This window comes from Dendrobates tinctorius, unplaced genomic scaffold (assembly GCF_039654945.1).
Source record: "Dendrobates tinctorius isolate UK_male_01 unplaced genomic scaffold, ASM3965494v1 ptg000125l, whole genome shotgun sequence".
Classification (NCBI taxonomy): domain Eukaryota; kingdom Metazoa; phylum Chordata; class Amphibia; order Anura; family Dendrobatidae; genus Dendrobates; species Dendrobates tinctorius.
Genome location: NW_027361793.1, coordinates 12,520,253 through 12,537,278, shown reverse-complemented (window position 1 = coordinate 12,537,278; position 17,026 = coordinate 12,520,253).

Here is a 17,026-nt window from a genome sequence, read left to right as displayed (position 1 = left end):
AGTATATTTGTTCAATTCCCTATAATCCACAGTCATACGCCAGGAGCCATCACTCTTTTTCACTGGCCAGACAGGATTGTTCCAAGCAGTGGTGGTTGTACGCATTATTCCAGCGTCAACCAAATTTTTTATTGTTTCAGTAATTTCTTTATGTCCTCCCGGAATTTGGTATTGTTTCATAGCTACCATTTTTGTAGCCGGGGGAACATGTATAGGTGGCATTTTCACTTTTTCAACTACCACAGGTCTCATTTGGATTTCACCTGTTCTGACTCCGAAGGAAAATTTTCCCTCAGCCAAATTTAGCGTCATCCCTTTCAAAACATCTATTCCCAAAATATATTCTGGTATAGGTACTACTAAAACTCGATAATTCCTTATTGGTAAATTACCTATTTTCAGGGCAACTTGTGTTTGTACCCCAGTGATAACTTGTCCTCCTAATCCTGCAATTTTAATTTTCGAACCTTTGAATTTGTTTGGATTTCCATAAATTAAGGTAGCCTCTGCCCCAGTATCAATTAATGCGGGAACCCTTTGTACATTGCCCCCTTTTCAATGGATACTTAAATTTATGTATGGACGTTGATCACTTTTTATCCATACGGGGACTTGGCTGGCTACCTATGATATCTCTTCATCAGAATTTTTTCCCGTGGCTGTCTCATAGGCATTCCTGCCCCAGCCATCACTTACCCGAGTAGCTACTGCTGCAGCCAGTTCCTCCCAAGGATAGACTGTTTTAAAGTCTTCCCATGACACTTTCTCAGGTGCTGTTGGAATTTTAACAGCTTTCTTCTTCTCTTGACCAACTTCTTTTTTAGCATCCACCTTTTTTAGACACTTTCTGCTAATATAATCTCCACAATTCACCTGTCTGTTTTCCATCTATAGATTCTTTACTCATTCCAGCTTTCAATAATGCCTGGAACATTTCCCTCCGGGATACCCGATCCAGATTAGAGGGGTTCCCTTCTTTCTTCCATGTATACTGTCCATGATGGTATTGAAAGAAGAAGCTATGCGGAGTGCAGTTTCAGTGTTAGCTGTAGAAGAAGAATATACAGAGTATCCAATGACTGCAAGCATGAGGAGTCGGTTGGTAAAGACTGCTCCTCCCGCATAGCTTCTTCTTTCAATCTTTCAATACCATCAGGGAGAGTATACCATGGTTTATCATTGACTGGTATGTCAGCCTCCGTAGGATATTTATCCATTATAGCTCTGGCTACAATAATTACAATATTTTGCAATTATTCTTGATTCTCCTTGAAATAGTTTTTGAAATATCTCTGGATCACAGGATCCCGGGAAAGAGTAACAAATTTAGTGATGTCCTGAAAATCTAGTTTTATCCCTATTCCTCCAAAATCATGCATCCTAACTAACCATGCAATTTCTGACTCTCCTGGCCTTTGTTTAAACTGAGTTAGAATGCTGTCTACCTCATTTTGAGTATAATCTTCGGTGGAGACTCTGGTTCGGGTATGGGGGACACTTCGGTCTACCATAAGGGGTTGTCCGTCAGCCTCAAATTGAAGCTGGCCAGCTGCATCACGGGCTTGTTCCCGGATTATTTCATTTTCCGTGTGTTCCATACGCCTTTGAATTGGATTAGCTTTTACTTTTGATGAACCCTTTGGGGGATCAATAACAGGGGCTGGTGGGTTCTCCCAGTCATCTGAAGAAGAGGTATCCCACACATCCCCATCCCATTTATCCAGGTCCCAATTTACAGATGCAGTGTCTATGCTTTTATAAACTTTTTCTTTGTTGATTTTTCCTTTCCGCTTACGATATTTATTTTGAGCAACCTTTATAGCAGCTTTTTCTGCTACATTCTGATAGTGTTCCAATTCATCTTTAAGCAGACGGGTATTACAATCCAGCACCACTTTCTGCCCACCTAACTCTATCACTTTTTGTTCCAACTGAGAACATTTTCTCTGCATCTGTTGATTCCTCTCATGCATTGCGCGATATGCACTGAGCAGGATCCAGGTTCGTCGCCCAAGCGACACTACATCACCCGCCTTTGCGGGGACCCCCCTGAGTACTTCAACAACAGTGGGTTCACTACCTTTGAGCTTACTCGACCATTGTTCTGCTAGCCCAGAGCTACTCAATTCATGTACCAGTATATCATAGGGTGCCGTGGTCCAGCCAGGCACCTCTACAACATCATCTTGTTTTTCTATTCGTTTCCTAAACATTGTCACTATTATTGGCAAAAAAAAGTGCCAACTATATATTTGTGATAACAAAACTGTGTTTAAAGAAAAATCCTGCCGACTACGCTAATTTATGTCTTACCGAGTCAATATGATGGACTTATGGTCCTTACATACGTAGCGCTCACTAATATACTAATTAGGCAAGAGACAAGAAGTCTGTGCTCAGTAAAACAATAGTATTTTATTCTATTAAAATCAGATATTAATGAATTAACATATAAATTTGCACATGAATTTTAGCAGCACTAGTCTAACATTACATGATCAATACATCATCTATTCATAGAGAAAGTAAGCATCAATATATTACCGGATATTGTAGCATCACTCCTCTATCGGGGGACTCGATTGCCGAGGAGGAAATAACCCGTAAAACTCCATCATAGAAGATATGCGTCCATAAGTGTCCTGGAACGTCCCAACTCGCCAGTGGAAATTCCCTCGGTTATATACAAACTGTTCCTAGATATGAATCTAGTCCTGCGCACTACAACTTCTACAAGTAATGTTTACACAAGCTGTACAGCTGCGCAGTGAACATTCCAACTCGTGCTCTGCTCATGTTACGCAAGCGCTGTATAGTTGTTGTGACGTTTTTCGAGAAAGGACGTCCGAGAGTGGACCCTCTGGGTCGCGGATCTGGAGCCCCGGGGATCGAGCGCTCCAGGTGAAGACCGACCCCTATACAGGGATCGTTTGGGGCAAGACCACCGAGGACAGAACCGTGACAGCCGGTACCAGGAGGGGCGGCTCAAGGATAAGAGGCGCCCGTAGGCAGGAGTACAGGACTGAGAGGTAGAGGACCAAACAGGACTACTGGATGGGTAGACAGACAGGGAGCAGGTACTAGAGGGGAGAGGACCGGGAGGAAGCACACAAGGGGTTACCAGAAGGGAGAACAGAGCGGACATGCAGGGAACGAACACTGGGAACAAGGATGAAGAGCGGGGACTGGAAGCCAAGGGGGAGACAGACAGGAAACAGGCGGCACTATAGGAACCTGAAGGGGGCCAAAGCGCAACGTGGCGAGCGCACAGAAACACTCAGGCGTCCTCTCAATAGAGAGCGCGCCAGAAATACCCTAGGGTCCGGAAGCGGGCGGTACGTGCCGCCCCCCGGCGCCACCCCCCGTAGGCGGAAGAGGGAACGCTGGTGCGCACGCGCGCCCTAAGGAAGGAGCACGGTGCCGTCACAGGAGGGGAGGCAGAGCATGGGATCGCGCCGCGGCGAGGACGCCGGTAGGAGGAGGAGGCGGCGGTCGCCGCTGGAGGAGGGGCGGGAGCGGGTGCAGCCGTGACCGCCGACCTGACAGTACCCCCCTCTTTACATCCCCCCTTTCTGAGATTGGCCAGAAACTTTTTTAGGATTAGAGGAGCGTTGATATTCTTTTGAGGCTCCCAAGACCTTTCCTCAGGACCAAATCCCTTCCACTCAATGAGAAAGAAAGTCTTCCCCCTGACTCTCTTCATGGCTAAAATATCTTTTACTTCAAAGATGTCATCCGACCCAATAGGTAAAGGAGGGGCAACGAAGACCGGTTGGAACCGATTCAGAACTACAGGTTTCAAGAGCGAGACGTGAAAGGCGTTAGGGACCCGGAGAGAAGCTGGCAACCTCAGTTTGTAAGACACTTCATTGATGGGTTTTAGTACCTCGAAGGGACCGATGTAACGAGGACACAGCTTATAGGAAGGAACTTTCAGGCGGATGTGCTTGGTTGAGAGCCAGACCTTATCACCAGGGTGGTATGGGGGAAGGTCCCTCCGTCTCTTGTCTGCATGTCTTTTGATTCGGGCACTGGTCTTCACCAGAGCCTCTCTGGTCTCCTTCCAAATATTCAAAAATTCTGTGGCGAGGGCATCAGCTGCAGGAACTCCTGAAGAGGCGACAAAGGGTAGTGGAACACCAGGATTGCGACCAGAAACCACAAAGAACGGAGTTTTGGTGGTAGACTCACTGGGGTGGTTATTATGGGCGAATTCAGCCCAGGGTAGAAGAGAGACCCAATTATCCTGATGGGCGTTGGAGAAGTGGCGCAGGTAAGTCGTTAGGTCCTGGTTAATCCGTTCTACCTGCCCATTGGTCTGCGGGTGATAGGCGAAGGAGAAGTCGAGGGACGTACCCATGAGCTGACATAGAGCCCTCCAGAAGCGAGAAGTAAATTGGACCCCTCGATCAGACACAATCCGTAGGGGAAGACCATGCAACCTGAAGATCTGATGGATGAAGATCTCGGCCAACTTCGGAGCGGAGGGCAGCCCGGCCAGGGGGATAAAATGAGCCATCTTAGAGAAGCGGTCCGCCACGACTAAGATGGTGGTGCAACCAGCTGAGCAGGGCAAGTCGGTTATAAAGTCCATGGCAATTTGTTGCCAAGGAGCCTCCGGCACCGGCAACGGATGGAGAAGACCGGAGGGCAAAGTTCTTGGAACCTTGTTCTGCGCACAGGTTGAGCAAGAGGCAACAAAATCTGCCACGTCTTGGCGAAGGGTAGCCCACCAGTAATAACGTGAGAGAAGCGATAGAGTCTTCTTGGACCCCACGTGCCCCGCAACCTTGGAGGAGTGCCCCCAGCGCAACACCTCCAGACGTTTATTCTGAGGCACGAAGGTCTTGCCTGGTGGAGGAGTAGAAAAGTTCACCGGGGCCACGGTGATCACTTTGGCAGGCTCGATAATATACGAGGGGCTCTCGTCCTCTTCTGGCGACTGTAGAGATCTGGAAAGTGCATCTGCTTTGGTGTTCTTATTACCGGGCCGGAAGTGAAGCTGGAAGTCGAATCGAGAAAAATACAAGGCCCATCTGGCTTGTCTGGAATTGAGCCTTTGGGCGGACTGCAGATAGGCCAAATTTTTGTGGTCCGTGAAGATGGTAAAGGGGTGCACAGCCCCCTCGAGCAGGTACCGCCACTCTTCCAGAGCCATCTTGATGGCCAGCAACTCCCGATCACCGATGGAGTAGTTGCACTCTGCTGGCGAAAAGGACTTGGAAAAGAACCCGCAGGGGACCAGACGTCCAGGGGGAACTCGCTGGGAGAGGACCGCCCCAGCTCCGGTGGAGGAGGCGTCTACTTCAAGAACAAAAGGCCTACTGGCCACCGGCCGATGTAGGACCGGTGCTGCTGCAAAGGAGCGTTTCAGCGCCAGAAAGGCATCTTCCGCCTCGGAGGGCCAGTGATCAGGCTTAGTTCCTTTGCGGGTCAAGGCCGAGATAGGTTTGGTCAACGAGGAAAAATGCGGCACGAACTGTCGGTAATAATTTGCGAATCTGAGGAAACGCTGGATGGCTTTGATTCCGACAGGACGGGGCCACTTGAGTACCGCCGAGAGTTTCTCGGGATCCATCTTCAGACCGGAAACTGTGATGACATGCCCCAAGAAGGGTAACGAGGTCTGCTCGAAGAGACACTTCTCAATCTTGGCGTAGAGGTGATTCTCCCGGAGACGGTGCAGGACCATGCGTACGCTTCTCCGATGGGAGGGAAGGTCAGGCGAGAAGATGAGGATATCGTCTAAATACACTATTACGCAAGTGTACAGAAGGTCCCGAAACACCTCATTAACGAACTCCTGGAAGACAGCTGGAGCATTGCAGAGACCAAACGGCATGACTAAATACTCGTAATGACCATCACGGGTATTGAAGGCCGTCTTCCATTCGTCGCCTGCGCGAATCCGGATCAAATTGTAGGCTCCCCGCAGGTCCAGCTTCGTGAAGATTCGAGCCCCTCTCAGCCGGTCAAAGAGTTCTGGGATGAGTGGAAGTGGGTATCGATTCTTAACTGTGATATTGTTCAGGCCCCGGTAGTCGATACATGGTCTAAGAGATCCGTCTTTCTTCCGAACAAAGAAGAAGCCTGCACCAGCTGGGGACGAGGACTTTCGGATGAACCCCTTCGCCAAGTTCTCCCGGATGTATTCAGTCATGGCCGAGGTCTCTGCTGGAGATAGGGGATACGTCCTCCCCCTGGGCGGAGTGGCTCCAGGAAGCAAGTTAATAGGGCAGTCATAGGCCCGATGCGGAGGCAGAGACTCCGCATCTTTTTTACTGAAAACATCGGCGTACGCGTAGTACGGTACGGGGAGACCCGTGAGATTGGTCGGCGTAGGCAGGAGACGAGGATGGAGGACGGATTGCAAACAACGAGTGTGGCAGGATTGACCCCAGCGGAGGATCTCCCCTGAGCGCCAGTCGACAACTGGCTCGTGCAGCCGAAGCCAGGGTAATCCGAGGAGGACAGCGTGAGACAATTTAGGCAGCACATAGAAGGCTATCTTTTCAAAATGAAGCGCTCCAATTTGTAAGTCCACTTCGGTCGTGATCCTGGTAACGAGCCCGGGAAGGGGTGTTCCATCGACGGAGGTGATAGCCCGTGGGTCTTTTAGGATAACCACCGGAATCTGAAGTTGGTCCACCTCTTGCTGCCGGATGAAATTGCCAGCCGCACCCGAGTCCACATACGCCTCCACAGATCTGCGCTCCCGTCCTGAAATAATTAAGGCTGAAAGGGTAAGAGGCAGAGAGGAATTATGATCACCTAGGGAGACCTCTCTTACCTGACCTAGGTGGAGGCGTTTCCCGGCCTCTCAGGACAAGTGCGGATGAAATGATTAGCCCCACCACAGTACAGGCAGAGCCCGTTAGTCATCCTCTCTCTGCGACGCTGCTCAGTCAACCTGACCCGATCAACCTGCATGGGCTCGGGGACGCTGCTAGTAGAAGGAGCAGCAGAGCGTAGAATGGGCGCTTGATATAGCCTGAAGGGTCTGCGTTCTCTAACCGATTCCCGCGAGCACTCCAAAAAACGGAGGTCTATGCGCGTAGCCAGGACTATAAGGTCCTCCAGAGAGGTGGGGGTATCCCGACCGGCTAGCTCGTCTTTAATCTTGCTAGAAAGGCCTCTCCAGAAGGCACCCACAAGTGCCTCATTATTCCATCCGAGTTCAGACGACAAGGTCCGAAAACGGATGGCGTACTGCCCCACCGTAAGCGACCCTTGGCGGAGATTAAAGAGAGCTTCTGTGGTAGAAGCCAAGCGGCCGGGTTCGTCAAACACCCTACGAAATGTTTCCAGGAAGTTCTGGATATTCACTACGACGGGATCATCCCTCTCCCAAAGAGGGTTCACCCAGGACAGGGCTTCTCCCTCGAGGTGGGATACTATGAACGCCACCTTGGCGCGATCCGTGGGATATTGTTGGGGCAACAGCTCGAAGTGCAGTCTGCACTGGTTTAAAAAGCCCCGACAAAGTTTAGGATCTCCACCATATCTGGGAGGCTTACCCAGGTGGGGGGGCGGAGAGGAGACGGCGTCCCTGGGAGGGTTAGAGACGACTGCAGCGGACTGCAAGGCAAGCAGTCGGTCATCGATGGACGCCATATATGCCAAAACGTGGGACTGGGCATCGCGTTGCTGCGCGAGCTCCTGCTGCAGGCTGGCTAGGAGGGGAGCATGCCCGGGGTCAGAGGTCTGCATAGCGGACAAACGGGTGTCCATGGACTTCATAAAAGCCATGATTCGGGCCTGATTTTCACGCAGGAACAACAGTTCCTTCTGCGTGGCAGCCGTGGCACCAGCGGGGTCCATGGCCTGAGTGTACTGTGACGTTTTTCGAGAAAGGACGTCCGAGAGTGGACCCTCTGGGTCGCGGATCTGGAGCCCCGGGGATCGAGCGCTCCAGGTGAAGACCGACCCCTATACAGGGATCGTTTGGGGCAAGACCACCGAGGACAGAACCGCGACAGCCGGTACCAGGAGGGGCGGCTCAAGGATAAGAGGCGCCCGTAGGCAGGAGTACAGGACTGAGAGGTAGAGGACCAAACAGGACTACTGGATGGGTAGACAGACAGGGAGCAGGTACTAGAGGGGAGAGGACCGGGAGGAAGCACACAAGGGGTTACCAGAAGGGAGAACAGAGCGGACATGCAGGGAACGAACACTGGGAACAAGGATGAAGAGCGGGGACTGGAAGCCAAGGGGGAGACAGACAGGAAACAGGCGGCACTATAGGAACCTGAAGGGGGCCAAAGCGCAACGTGGCGAGCGCACAGAAACACTCAAGCGTCCTCTCAATAGAGAGCGCGCCAGAAATACCCTAGGGTCCGGAAGCGGGCGGTACGTGCCGCCCCCGGCGCCACCCCCCGTAGGCGGAAGAGGGAACGCTGGTGCGCGCGCGCGCCCTAAGGAAGGAGCGCGGTGCCGTCACAGGAGGGGAGGCAGAGCATGGGATCGCGCCGCGGCGAGGACGCCGGTAGGAGGAGGAGGCGGCTGTCGCCGCTGGAGGAGGGGCGGGAGCGGGTGCAGCCGTGACCGCCGACCTGACAGTTGTTTTTCACATTCCTTATGTATGTTCTCATCATGTACTCAAAGAGGTCATTCAGCGGTCAAATCCGCAGTCTCTGGTAATGTTGTACTGAATACTTTTGAAAAGGAATAATAAGACCCTTGATCACCTACCTACCATCTGGATACCTTTTCTAATATCAATCATACATCATTCATATCACATAAGTATCACATCCTCTGTGCATCAGCCTCCACAGGGATGGAAGGGAAAGATTTTGCTTCCTGGTGGTAGGTGATAGCTGGGCGCCTAGGGTGTGCTGGACAGCTGACAGTTGGTTCCTGCAGTACCCAAATAGCCCTGTCCTTAAAATCAGCAAAGTCCAGATCAGGGTTTTGCAGGGTTATGATGCGCAACTGTCCTCTGTGGGTACTGGATAGGAGTCCTTCAATGAACTGCTCCTTTAACAGTTTATCTTCCTCTTTCACTCGGTCAGGATCAACTTGCTTAACTGCCCGCAGCGCCTCCTGCAGGTTAAGAGCATAGTCCCTTATACTGTCCTGCGTTCTCTGCTTACATACAAAGAATCGCATCTTGATTTCAGCTGCAGGGCGGGTGTCAAAGGTGCTTCTCAGCTTGGCTAGAATCTTTTTAACAGTCTCTTTGTCAGTGTCCTGCCAGGCTTTCACCTCTCTCTGTGCTGCACCTGATAGCTGTCCAATAAGGATGTTCACTTTCTGGCTTTCAGACAGAGGGTATACTTTAAACAAACTGCACAGTCTCTCTTTAAATTCACTCAAGGTATGTGACTCACCAGAGTACTGCGGTAGCCAGGCCGCTCCCGGAAGGTAGGGCATAGACAGCGTCATTATGGGGACTGCTGCGGCGGGCGTTACTCCTTGCAGAGGGGTTGGCGGCGGCGTCCACCGCTGCATTGCTGCTTGGCACAGACATTCTCTTCCCCCCTAGTTAACGTTAGCCAGGGCCGGGGGTTGAGTGAGCTTACCGGCGGCTGCTTCGCAGGCCCGATGCTCCGGGCTGTAGGCCTCAGCTCCTCCCCTTCTCACGAGCTGTCCTCTCTTCCCGCGCGGCACTTCACTTCTTTGCGCTCTGTGGCCGGCTCCGCCCACAAATGCCTGCCTCTTTTGGTTCCCACGCACGCCAAGCAGCGCGGCAATTGGCACCAACAGTCTTTTACACAAACACAGTCTATGGCACACAGGGCCTGAGGGGGTATCGGGCTCCGTAATCCTGTTTGTGATGCCAAGTTTGGGTCACCCTCCCAGGGCTGTGGGGTACTCGGTACCGGGCCGGTGTCAGCGGGATGTGTCACAGCAGCGGTGACCCGGTCCATGGCCCTGGGCGCCCAAGCAATGGGGGAATTGAAATGGTGGAATGTAGTTGATTCAATGAATAGTTCGTGACGCCACCTGTGGTGTTCGGCAAGTGAGATATTAAGCTGACGCTGCATGCAGATCCACTGGGACTGATGGTATGGTGCAGCAAAGATGTACAAGCTCCCCACAGGTAAAGCTGTAGTTCCAGGGCAGTGTAGATGTGGTTGGCACAGGGATGTAGCAGTGCCGGAAGGGTAAGAAGCAGACAAAGACACAGCAGGGTGCAATTTCTGTACCTTTACTTGATAAATACAGTCCAGGGTCCTAATTACAGATGGTACCGGAGCAGGCTAGCCTGGAAGCAGCTCTGGATTCTCTCTCAGCAGATGAGCTGTGCAGTCTCCTTCCCTAGCACTTATTTGAGTGAAGTACTCCCAGTACTGAGTTACACTGAAGTTCCTCCTAATTCTCTACTACTAGCACTCCTCGTATGGCAGAGAGCTGTAGCCGCTATTCCTCTCTTGGCTCACTCCATTGTTATGAATGAGTCACCGGAGGAGGAAAAAACAAAAACACAAGCTAAGTCCAGAAAACCGGAGAGGTTGGTAGCTAGCGGATTGCAGACCCCTGATCCTATTCACCACAACTAACAGTAGCCGTGGGGGGTTCCTAAGGTGCCCTAGACCCCTCGTCACAGCCGGAGAGCTAAGTAAGCCTAAAGAAAGAAAGAAAGGGGAAATCTAAACTGCCCCAGTGCAGACCCCAAAGCAATAGACAGCCCCCAACATGTATTGTCGGTGAAAAACACATGAAAGCACAAACACAGACAGAAAGACAGGCTGAGCAAATGATGGGGCCCAACTAACTAGATAGGAAAGGACAGAAAAGATGCTGGCTGCAATCACGCAAAAACCCTGCCAAAAATAATGTCCAATACGTCTGATAGAAAAGGCCCTGAAGTCACTAGACTTCAAAATCACTATATCAGCACTCAGGTATATTCTGAAGACAGAGCAAAGAGATCAACTGATCAGAGACAAAAATGGAGTTCAGCCCATCCCAACAAGGGCAGGCTGAACACAAACACTAAGTAAACAGACAAAATCTCATGGAAAAATAGCAGAGCAAAAACTTAGCTTTTAGTAGACAGGAACTAAACTGGATGCCAGAGCTCAGAGCAGAAAGGATCACCAGCAACCCTGTAGGGCGTCGTCTGCCTTATATCCACTCAGAAATTCCGGATGTCCAATCACACTCCACCTGTTCAGATGACAGGTTCTTCCCATCCAGATCAATTTCACTACCTCCTTTCACCAGCAGAGGGAGTTCATCAGACATCAGAGGTGAAGGAGAAAATGAACTCATAACACTCCGTGCTGTTGTGCCTCCAAGTCTTGGATGGGGGTAGGGCATTTACAGCCTCCTACTCCTCTCGTGTCTGTTACAGGACCATTAGTATTCGTACAACCGTGGAGACCAGGCTCCAGTTCATGCACTCTCACTGGAGATGAGCCTTTCCTCTCCGTTCGATCTCCACACTTCACCCTCCTCACGCTAACTAACCACTCCTTCCTCCTGGCCCTCAGAGAGCACTCCTCCCTTCAATTCCGGTTCAGAGTCCCCCCTGCTGGCCTGGAGTGGAACTGTGTTGCATGTATAGGTTAACTGCGAGAGACACCCTTCACTGCTTCCAAGCCTGGCATTACCCTCCCTGGAGGAAGGCAAAGCCACTGTGGTGGCCATACTCCTGGGGGCGCCACACATACAGTACAATGGCCCACATATAGTGTTCCATACAGTATAATGGCCACAAAAAGTGCTCCATACAGAATAATGTCCCCACATAGTGGTCCATATAGTATAATGGGCCCCATATAGTGCTCCACACAGTACAATGGGCCCTCCACAGTGCTCCATACAGTATAAAGGGTCCAATATATTGCTCCATACAGTATAATGGCCCCACATTGTGCTCCACACAGTATAATAGCCTCACATAGTGCTCTTTTCAGTATAATGGCCCTACATGGTACTCCATACAGTATAATGACCTCATGTAGTGCTCCATACAGTATAATGGCCCCACATAGTGCTCTGTACAGTATAATGGCCCCACATAGTGCTCCATAACTTTAATAGCCCCACATAGTGCTCTGTCCTGTATAATGGCCTTAAATAGTGATCCATACAGTATAATGGCCTCACATAGTTCTCTGTACAGTGCAATGTTCCCACATAGTTCTCCATATAGTATAATGAACTCACATAGTGTTTCATACAGTGTAAAAGGCCCCTTTTAGTGCTCCATACAATTTAATAGACCCCATGTAGTGCTCCATACAGTATAATGGGCCCACATAATGCTCTACAGTATAATGGTCTCACATAGTGCTCCGTACACTAAAATGCACCCCACATAGTGCTCCATACAGTATAATGGGCCACACATTAAAAAAATAAATAATTGCTCACCTCTTTCCATTACACTGCTGCTCCAGTCTTTTCATAGTGTCTTTAGAACTTCTGCACATCTCAGCACAGCGGGTGTGTTGTAATGTTATCCTGCCTGCTGCACTGAGACATCAAACACAGAGGGGGAATGATGGGAGAGGGAGTGCAGCTGACGTTCCCTCCTACATCATTGCTTTCAAATATATCGACATCCAAAATTCTGATTATCGTTGAAAGTGCAATGTCAGGCGAGGAACCCACCCTGCATCGCGGGCCAAATATACTCATATACTCAGGGGACCCACCCAACATCGTGGGCCAAATGTACTCACCCTGTGGGCCAGAGTTTGACATATGTGCTCTATGGGAACCATGAAAGAAGTATCAATGTAGGTGAGAACACTAAAGGGCTTCAGTAGGGACGCAATCTAATATATAAAGCTCAAAGTGTGTGTGTATGTGTGTATGTCCGGGATAGGCATCGGCACCGTCGCAGCTACAGCCACAAAATTTGGCACAGTCACACGTCTGGACCTCGAGAGCGTCCTAAGCTATGTTGTGAGGCAAAATTTTCACCAAACAATTTTGCCCCTATCTGCTTACTGGGGGAAAAAGTGTGTGCGTGTCAAGCCCCGCCCCTCATTGTGATGTCACAATGCCCCTATTTGCATACTGGGGAAGCAGTGTGTGCGTATCAAGCCCCGCCCCTCATTATGATGTCACAATGGTTGCCATGGCGACGCTGATGTCATCAAAGGTTGCAAGCCCTGCCGCCGCTCATTATGATGTCATAATGGTTGACTATGGAATGGAGGATGTGTGATGAGTATATGGGCACCGGACTATGGGATGGAGGATATGTATGACAGGTATATGGGCACGGGACTATGGGATGGGGGATATGTATATGGGCACGGGACTATGGGATGGAGGATATGTATGACGGTTATATGGGCACGGGACTATGGGATGGCGGATATGTATATGGGCACGGGACTATGGGATGGAGGATGTGTGACGGGTATATGGGCACGGGACTATGGGATGGCGGATATGTATATGGGCACGGGACTATGGGATGGAGGATGTGTGATGGGTATATGGGCATGGTACTATGGGATGGAGGATGTGTGATGGGTATATGGGCACTCGACTATGGTATGGAGGATATGTATGATGGGTATATGGGCACGGGCCTATGGGATCGTGGATATGTATGATGGGTATATGGGCACGGGTCTATGGGATGGAGGATAATTATAATTTGCAATAACTAACCACAGTTAGTTACTATGCCCGGGCAGCGCCGGGCTCTTCAGCTAGTTATTGTATAATTGTCATAATAATGTCAATTTACCTATTTTTAAAAAGATTTTAAAGCGTAGCTAAACTTTGTTAGTTTTTCTATATTTAGCACTCTTTAGTTGCCTGCTGATAAATGGGGATCCGCCTCCTGCGATCTTTCAATAAACCTTCAAACAGTAGCTTAGCAGATAGGAGCACACAGCGCCTGCGCATGCGCACAGAGCAGAGTACGGATATAATGGGAAACATGGGCTTCATAGCTTATGGTTTTTATTAAATCTGTCCCTTTTATTGCCTTCAGTTTTTAAAAATGAAGAGAAAAAAACTGAATGACACATGGGAGAAAAATGATCTGTTTCTAATGAATGTTATCCAGGAATATTTGCGTGACTATAACTGAAGTGCATCTGTAGTGCACGACCATGTTATGTCTGGTTTTACGAGGAATGTGTCTGATTTGTCAGACTCGGTCTGATCTGCAGAACTGATCGGAATAGGATATGCGCTCTGTTAAAAACGGAAGACCCCCTTCTTACTGGTGTTTATCCCTATTTCATTACGTTTTTAACTGATACATTGCTAAGATAAAGTCATTCATTGGATAAAAGATGTCAATGGAAAAAAAATTCAACCATCTACTGGCTTCAGATTAAAAAACAGATGAAAAAAGCAATGTATAACGCTTGTCAGAAAAATGATCAAGTTTCTTGTGTGTAAATGCAAAAACTGAAGAGTGAATGTAGCCTAAAGAGGGTTTAATAGAGGTTTCTAGGGTTAGAGGCAGGCAGGCAAACTGACCTTCCGACAAGCTAAAAAAAATTGCTGCAGTATAGTCCATTAACATGTATTCGTTTTCAGAGGCATAAACCTTCTCAAATTTCTGGTCTGTACCCACCTAGGAGGTCAACTATAGTGCTGGCACCACACATATCACTGCAACTTGCTACAGGTGGCCCAGGATGCCAAGAAAGAAAAATCTGGACTGAATTATTGCCTGGGTCGCCTCACTGTAATGGATGCACCAGAAATGAAAAAGTGTTGTGCTTCTATTAAATTAATGGGTGGTTTGTGTGTTACCAGCCTGGAGCCCTACGTTCTACACATCCATGTAAACGTGGTCAGATGGAACCAGAAGATTCCTATCGTTACTCTAAGAAATTTCCTCTGGCAGGATTACTTTCTAACTAGTGATAGATTTCAGCGGCTTTGTGCACCTCTCTTCATGTGTTCACTAATTTTTCCCTGCGTCATTTCGTATTTATGCACATAACTTAATTTATGGACGTAAAGTGTTTTATTTCATTGAATGTGTAGATTGGATAGGTTGTTACAGACATCTGGTGAGAATTTCATCTCAATAGCACCTTTAGAAATACATCTTAGAAAACTGATGACGTTCAATACTTATTTCACCTTCTGTGTGTATGTATGTACACACGTGGTCAAAATTGTTGGTAGTCCTCATTTAATGATAGAAAAAAACCACAGTGGTGACAGAAATAACTTGTATCTGACAAAAGTAATAATAAATCAAAAATCTATGAAAATCAAAGTCAGACATTCCTTTACAGCCACGCTTCCACAGAATGTAAAAAAAAAATAAAACTCATGAAATAGGCCTGAACAGAATTGATGTTACCCCTGAAAATAATGTGACAAAAGGGACATGTTAAATCAAGGTGTGTCCACTAATTAGCATCACAGGTGTCTACAATCTTGGAATCAGTGAGTGGGCCTGTATAGAGGGCTCCAGATACTCACTGTGCTGCTTGGTGACATGGTGTGTATCACACTCAACATGGACGCGACATGGAAGCGAAGGAAAGAGTTGTCTCAGGAGATTAGAAAGAAATTTATAGACAAACATTTTAAAGGTAAAAGTTATAAGACCACCTCCAAGCAGCTTGATGTGCAACTGTAGTCACAGGAACATATTATTCAGAAATTTAAGCTCCATGTTACTGTAGCTAACCTCCCTGGACGAGGCCGCAGGAGGAAAATTAATGACAAATCAAAGAGACGGCTAATACGAATGGTAACAAAAGAGCCCAGAAAAACTTCTAAACAGATTAAAGGTGAACTTCAAGCTCAGGGAACATCAGTGTCAGATCGCACCATCTGTTACTGTATGAGCCAAACTGGACTTCATGGGAGACGACCAAGGAAGACACTATTGTTGAAAAAAAATCATAAAAACGCCAGACTGAAATTTGCCAAACTACATGTTGACAAGCCACAAAGCTTTTGGGAAAATGTCCTACGGACAGGTGAGATGAAAATGGAACTTTTGTCAGAGTCAAGTTATTTCTGTCACCATTGTGTTTTTTTCCTGTCATTAAATGAGGGGTACCAACAATTTTGACTACGTGTGTGTGTATATATATATATTGTGAGGTGCCAAGGGGAGAGGTACTAGAAAACAGGTATATTTCTCCCCGTTTCATTTCATATGTCTCCCTGTACTGATGATGAAGCCAGTTTATTTCACTGTAATCCAGTCCTGGTTTCCTTAGTGATCAGCATGGAAAGGACTGGTAGTTCCCCCTCTACTAATTCAATCCCGGTTTTGGTTTCCTGACTGGTCCAGCTGATATAATCAGGAGGAGCTGGGAGCTCTAGGTCTATCTCGTCTGCTGAGCTGGGAGCTGACACAGTAAGATTACATGGACTTCTTTGCTGTTATATAGGTTTATTTTGTAGTTAGCCTGCTATTGTTAGTTAGTGGCCAGACGGCCTTTGATGTTTTATTTCGTGTTTGGCATGTGTAACATTGAATAACAAGTGTGCACAATAAATATGCCGTGTCAATATCCATGTGGAACTTGCTAGTCTGCTGTAGTGACTCCATAGCCACACGCTTGTGCCAAAGCAAAGATCCCAGCTGAGCTATCTATTCCCCACTATATATATATATATATATATATATATATATATAGTATTCATTTATTTTATTATCATTATTTATTATTATAGCGCCATCTATTCCATGGTGCTTTACATGTGAGGAGGGGTATACATAATACATATGTACGCGTATATATATAGCGCACTGGCAAAAATTAAGAGACCACCACATCAAAACCCTGTCATGGGCAGCCCAATCTCCAGACCTGAACTCCAAACCTCTGGAATGTAATCAAGAGGATGATGGATAGTCACAAGCCATCAAAGAAGTTCAAACTGCTTAAGTTTTTGCGCCAGAAGCAGTGTTAAAGACTGGTGGCAAACATGCCAAGATGCACGAAAGCTGAGTTAAAACATTAGTATTGTTGTTTCTAAATGATTACGAACATGTTTCTCAATGCAAGCAATGACCAGCCAGGTCTTTCCCCGGGAAGGAACAACCACGGGAAGGGCAATCTCCTTGAGAAACACGTGATGTTGTCTCCGCAGTGTTGGATGTTGATCTCCATGA